Source organism: Diorhabda sublineata, chromosome 8, assembly GCF_026230105.1.
Source record: "Diorhabda sublineata isolate icDioSubl1.1 chromosome 8, icDioSubl1.1, whole genome shotgun sequence".
In the NCBI taxonomy this organism is placed as follows: domain Eukaryota; kingdom Metazoa; phylum Arthropoda; class Insecta; order Coleoptera; family Chrysomelidae; genus Diorhabda; species Diorhabda sublineata.
This window is the reverse complement of record NC_079481.1, coordinates 12844131-12851412: the sequence shown is the minus strand read 5'-3', so window position 1 is coordinate 12851412 and position 7282 is coordinate 12844131.

The following is a 7282-nucleotide window of genomic DNA, read 5'->3' as shown; positions in this document are numbered from 1 at the left end:
AATAATTACCTTTGTTCATATTCATATGATTATACAAGATAAAAAGTTGTAGCAAAGATTTTTGTGTAAATATTATAAACACAATGTGATATTAATATCAAAAGTGATAATTTAGTCAAGCAACCATCATAACACTCTTTAATACCAAAAAGCTATATACTCCGCATTAGCTTGTAGTCTCTACAGATTCATCCATCTTTGGAGCTAGGCTAACAAGCATATTTTGAAGATGCTCGACTAAATACAGAAGAGATCAGTTCGACTTATGAGCCATCCAGAGTTGACTTGGACAGCTTAGAGCATAGAAGAAAAGTCTCCGATCTGAATCTGTTTTACCGATACTACCACGACAAATGCTCGATCTATAGCAGTTTTTGCAAGACTCATTTCTTTGGAGATCTGCCTGCTATCAAGGCAGGTCTTTCCCGAGCACTACAAAAATTCAAGATACATATCCACAGGCATCTCCAAACGGCAGGCACCAATCGAATTACTCGAGTGTAGAAGGGTTCACCTTTTGCGCTTGCTTTTCACATAAAAAAGAGCAGACCCTAAGGGTTTTAATCCATTTAATAAGTTATATAATATCTAATTTATTTTTTATTGCAGTTTACTAAAAGTTCTGTTCATCCTAACCTCATTTTACCTTTCTATTTCATTATTATAAGTTGTTTTCGTGCTTTTTGAATTTTATGTTTTTCTTTTTTAGGCCACATTAATCTCTGCCTCGCAACTCATCTGATCATTTTTAATGGTAAATTTTTTTTCAATTTCTTATTTCTTAGACCTTTTGATATATTAGTGCATCTAAATGTTCTTGATTGTAGGTCCCTTCTGTTTTAAAATTAGTTTTTTTTGATATTTTTAGTAAGAAAGATCATTTTTGACGTTTCGCCTCTTCCTTAATTCTTTATCAAAATATTTAAAGAAAAGTCGAAACATCAAAATTTAACTTTCTTTTAAAAATTATCAAAAAAACTGATGTTAAAACAGAATAGACCTAAAATCAAGAATATTTAGATTTACTAAGGTTTCTAACCTCTCTTTTCATCTTTCTCTTACAAGTAACTGTGGGTTCTGGATATCCTAACTATTCTGGTAGTCTATCTCAATTTCACAGTAATTTATTTTCGTACTATAGGAATATTCTTCTTTTACTTTTTTTTCATTTTTTTTCCGACTCTTTCTGTTTATCTATGGTGAATTAACATCTCATTCTTGGTCTTTCTATATGCTTAGGCTGGATAAGGATGTACTTTGTAACTTATCTGATCATTTCTAATGGTTTTGAACCATTTATCAAGTTGTATAAGTTCTCTTTCTCAATTTTTTTTCTTACTGCTTATTGTGGTTTCTGGTTATCCTAAGTCTAATCTGCCACACCAACACCAACCTAGAGAGAAGACTGAAGAGGACGAAGTCAATTGAGTTAGTTATCTAAGTGCTTAGTGTGTAAGCAGAGCAAAGTGCGGAATTTTACATATAAGTGTTAGTATAAATAATAATAATTGTGGTTATAATAATTGAAGGAACTTCTACTGATTAAGACCCTCAATTTACATTACATTACAAACATTTATAGTAATTTAAGATAGAAAACTAGGTTTTCTTGAAAAAATGCTTTTTTGTCTTTTCCTGGTTATTTTTCTTTGTATAGTATCGATTAGATATTGAATATCATTCTATTGCTATTTGCATCCCTTCCTGGGTCTTTCTTCATGTTTCAAGCCAGATTCCTATCTACTTTCAAATTCATTTGAACGTTAGGAATTGAATCCACTTCTGTTGGATTCCTTAATTTTTTTTGGTCTTTATCTTTATTGAGGTTAGATCAGAATTTACTTTGGAACTAATCTGATCTGATCTCGGTTCCATGAATCTTTTCACCTTCTATGCCATATTAGAATCTACTTAATCTATGTAAACTTTTTTTAAAGTTGTCCGCCTCGGTAGTATATATATATAATCAATGTACCTACCTATATTATTACAACTTGTTAACAGAATTCATCGGCTTTATGGTTTTCTACTGTTTCGTAACCATTTAAATTCTATCTATTCATACATTTGATCTGTCGACAAGTTTCCAATTATGAATCAACTTCTCGAATTATCCGCTGCAGCAGACGCTTTCCCCATGATAAATTATAATTGAGCTAATTTCTTGATATAAACCAAACGAACTTATATTCCAAAGCCATTAAGGTTGAACTGTGATATTGATTGCTCGATATTCATAGAAATTTACATCTATTCGGGCATATTTTCTGCAATTTACAATCGTTTTGGTTTCGTACGTCGAAGAGAAATCAGTCAATTAAAAATCAAAACTGTTTTAATACTTGCGTTTGGATTACCAAGTTATCGTCTTCGGAGACCGAAAATTAACTAAATCATTGACAGAAGTTTGTAGTTTTTTCTAAAATGTTTGGATATTGAATTACCCAATTTTCAACTATCATCCTGAATATGTCTCCTTCCCATGCAAAGTTATGTAGAATACAATCATATTTTTGAAGATAATACGTTGGATCATATTTTCATATTCATGTTTTAACAACAAATTATCTTCTATTATAATCTTCTTCAAAGTGTTGTGAATTGGTGTCAAATCTCCAATCAATTGGAAACACCGTATCCATGTCTCTGCAACCTGAAGCTCGCAAGCTACACATAAAAAACAACTGTTTCATGGCTTCAAAAACAAATAAAATCTTAACGATCATTATCCGCTAAAACAGTACAAGATGGAATGAAGGAAATGTTTTCCAATGTAACATATTTGCAGGTGGAAGATATTCAAATTTCTTCATAAAAGACACAGCACAAGTTGATATTTTTGTCAGAGATATGTCTTCCCTGTCTGTGGACAAACTAGAGGGGAAGATATATATCAAATACAGTGCAAAAATGTCCTGAGGATCATGGGATCAATTTAAATAAAACCGTTTTGATTATAACTGATAGAGCCAGAAGTATGGCAGGAAAAACTGAAAGGGCAACAACGATTTTTCATAGCAAAATAAACCACGAAGAAGCTCTTTGTGCCCAAACACTTTCGGCTAAAATAGCCGAGGTTAATAGCATCTTATCAAAAGCACACCACCACAGCTTGAAGATTTTTGAAACGAAATGGGGACTCAGTATTTTGATCTGCTTCTTCATAATAAAGTGCGATGTCTTTCCTAAGGTGAGATGTTGAAACTTTTTGCACTCTTCTTGGATAAAATAAATACATTCCTAAATAAAAAAGGTATTAACCACCCGGAATCTTAAATTGCAAGAAAAAGGAAACCTTTTGCTTTGCTGTAGGAATTGGTAAAAATCTACATTGAGTCATTTGAAATTGAAGCTGGATCTCTAGAAAAGCAATCGATCGATTTAAAAAGTGAAGCTTTGTGGAAAGGTAAATTTACAGAGTTGAAAAGAAAAATAGTTGGAGGTTCAGAAATGTATGTAAGTAAAAGTGAATAGCTCTGAAAGAAGTGCCGGGATTTGAGGTTTTTTATTCGACGTATGGAATAGTTTTTTGGAATGCTTTACTGAAATTAAGTTTTGACTATTATGATAAATATGATAAAAAACAACTAAAAAATGGGAACTTAGAGTCATAATTGAAACTTCTTCCAAAACCTTGCAAATCAAACGCTCCCATTGAATTTCTTTGCACAATTGTTTGTTTTGACTATCTTCGGATCGACATATTCGTGCGAGCAAGGCTTTCTCGTATGAATATGATAATAAAACAATTAAAAAATGAAAATTGGAGTCATAATTGAAGCTTGAAACAAGTTATGAGACAAATTCATCTAAAACTTGCAAATCAAACGCTCCCATTGAATTTCTTTGCGCAATTGTTTGTTTTGACTATCTCCGGATCGACATATTCGTGCTAGCAAGGCTTTCTCGTATGAATATGATAATAAAACAATTAAAAAATGAAAATTGGAGTCATAATTGAAGCTTGAAACAAGTTATGAGACAAATTCATCTAAAACTTGCAAATCAAACGCTCCCATTGAATTTCTTTGCGCAATTGTTTGTTTTGACTATCTCCGGATCGACATATTCGTGCGAGCAAGGATTTCTTGTATGAATATGATAAGAAGACAACTGAAAAATGGGAACTTAGAGTCATAATTGAAACTTCTTCCAAAACCTTGCAAATAAAACGCTCCCATTGAATTTCTTTGCCCAATTAATTGTTTTGACTATCTTCGGATCGACATATTCGTGCGAGCAAGCGCTGTCTTGTATGAATATAATAAGAAAACAACTAAAAAATGAAAAATTAGAGTCATAATTGAAACTTGAAATAAGTTATGAGACAAATTCATCTAAAACTTGCAAATCAAACGCTCCCATTGAATTTCTTTGCGCAATTATTTGTTTTTGAAGTTAGGGTTGTCAGTGATTGCTCAATTATTTCATGTTTTTTTTTACTTAAATAATATGTGATTGTTCAATAATTCCTTATAAATATATGTACATTATCTAATTTATTATGTAAACTAAAGCAAATATATATAAATAGATATTTTTTTATTTTAATAAAAGATTAGATTTTTTATCAAAAAACCTTATATTCTAATACATGTATTGAATATAATTATCTATATCTGTTCTTGTCCTCATCCTGTGAATCTTCTTTGTTTGCTTTTTTTTAAATAACTATGAATTCTTTTCCTTTTTTGTGGATTCCGAATTTTTAGATCACCATATCAAAAAAACCTCTAACAGTCAAATTTTTAATCGATTGATTTATTAGAAGGGTAACCTCACAAAAAAATATGAGAGTACCTTTATCTTTTGAACTTACCAACACTCACAAGTATCGTCTTCAGAGTTCAGATTTCCTTTGTACGATGACCGATATGAATATTTTGAGATACCACGAGACCATAGGAGTTCAAGCTTTAACTTCTTAAAATGTGAATTGATGTAGTTGGTGATTATGTATCTTAAATCATATATACCAGAAAAAATCCAATTTCAGGATATAATGATATCTTTTATAAAATTTTCTGTTGAAACAACGAAGCGATTCGAATTTCCTTTCTTCGTTGTTTTGTTTCGGATATTTAAAACGTTTTTTGCAATTTCAAATGTAATATATATATACATGCATTCATCCTCGAGATCAGGCTGTGTAACGGAAAATAATGATTCTGACCTAACGTGAAACTGAATCCGGTTAGATGACAGTAACTAAAAATTGGGAAACATGATGATCATTACATTCAATTAACAGCATATTCAGTAAATTAATACATTTGAAATTTAGTTGTTCATATAATAATAATAATAATAATAATAATAATAATAATAATAATAATAATAATAATAATAATAATAATAATAATAATAATAATAATAATAATAATAATAATAATAATAATAATAATAATAATAATAATAATAATAATAATAATAATAATAATAATAATAATAATAATAATAATAATAATAATAATAATAATAATAATAATAATAATAATAATAATAATAATAATAATAATAATAATAATAATAATAATAATAATAATAATAATAATAATAATAATAATAATAATAATAATAATAATAATAATAATAATAATAATAATAATAATAATAATAATAATAATAATAATAATAATAATAATAATAATAATAATAATAATAATAATAATAATAATAATAATAATAATAATAATAATAATAATAATAATAATAATAATAATAATAATAATAATAATGAAAACTGAATGGTAAATAATAGAGGATGTGTACTGGGTGACTAGATAATAATATATTATGGGATCTACTAATTGCATCAACATTTGGTTAAAAATTTTGTAGCCAAGGGATACAACGAAAAAATTTTTTTAAACAAAAATTACCTTTTTTAATACACATCACATGTAAAACTCATGATTTTAATATCCGCTATAGAATTCTAACTTCTATTATAATGTGATCGTAGTTGTCATGAAGATTAGACAACTCGTGATGGAAGATTAGACAGCTCGGAATTTTGATTATGAAATAAATAACAGAAATTAAATATATATTAACAGTTTATTTCGAAATGTAATTATGTTATTAGTTAAATAATGTGTTCCCCAGGAGTAATGTACGCCGGGAAGACAATAAATTGTCATATCATTGACGTAACCTCACTTAACCTAACCTAACAAGAAAGATTTAGATATCCTAGATTTTAATTTTTGGATTTTACAAAATAGATTAGTTACTAGATTCTAGGTAATGCTTTTAATGAATCCGTCACGATTGTAATATGTACTAGGACTACCTTTTCGTGTACCTGAAATATCCCCTTCCCGAGATGGCGCATTCTTATCTCAACGGATTAAAAATCGTCATGAGTCATAGTGCACCCAGGCACTGCTAGTGGTTGGTTGAGTAGATGGTTTATTAATTCATTGTTGTGATCATTGGATCGATTTTTGTATCTTATTAAATAGTTCTTTATCACATCTTTGATAATGGGAATGTTCAGATCGTTATGAATTATTTGCTTAGAAACGTACCAAGAGGCTTCACTTAACACACCGAGTGCTTTGGATTGGAATGTAAGTAGTATCTTCATATTTGAACGTTTCCTTAAGTTCATTCCATAGAACCAAATTGTTATCAATAACGTTTTGAAGAACAATTTATGTTAGGAACCCAGTTAAAAACTGTTGTTAATATTTTCCAGATAAATCTGTTTTCTCTATTTCTAATATGTGTCTTCCATTTAGGTACAATCCTAAGTACTTGTGTGTGGTTTTATTGGAATATGAATATTATTGATGGAGGTAGCCCAGAAAGAAAATCCCACTATAAGAATTATTGCTGTCAAAAATATATTGAAAATGTATGAAAATATTTCTTCGAAATGTGGTGTGAATGTTTAGCAGTAGATGATGGAAATAATAATGAAAATGAAAAGTTTTGAAATATGGCAACACTGATTATACATATGAATATGTCAAATTTGGCATTGTCATCAAACAATTATAGTGACAGATACTTGATGTATTAATTTTGGTAAAAAAATGACTTTCGATGTGGATTAAACCAACTCGCTTCGACTTTTGGTGATGAAGCACCGAGTTTTGATGGTTTTTCGAATTAAATCATGGTCGATAGTGAAGATAGTCCAAAATTGGCTCTTGTGCTAGAAAACATCGATTCTTTGTCCGAAATGATACTGCAAGATCTTCATGTGATATAACGTTAGATCGAGACATATTTGGACATTAGTTACACTCTTATGAATTCAATTAATAAACAT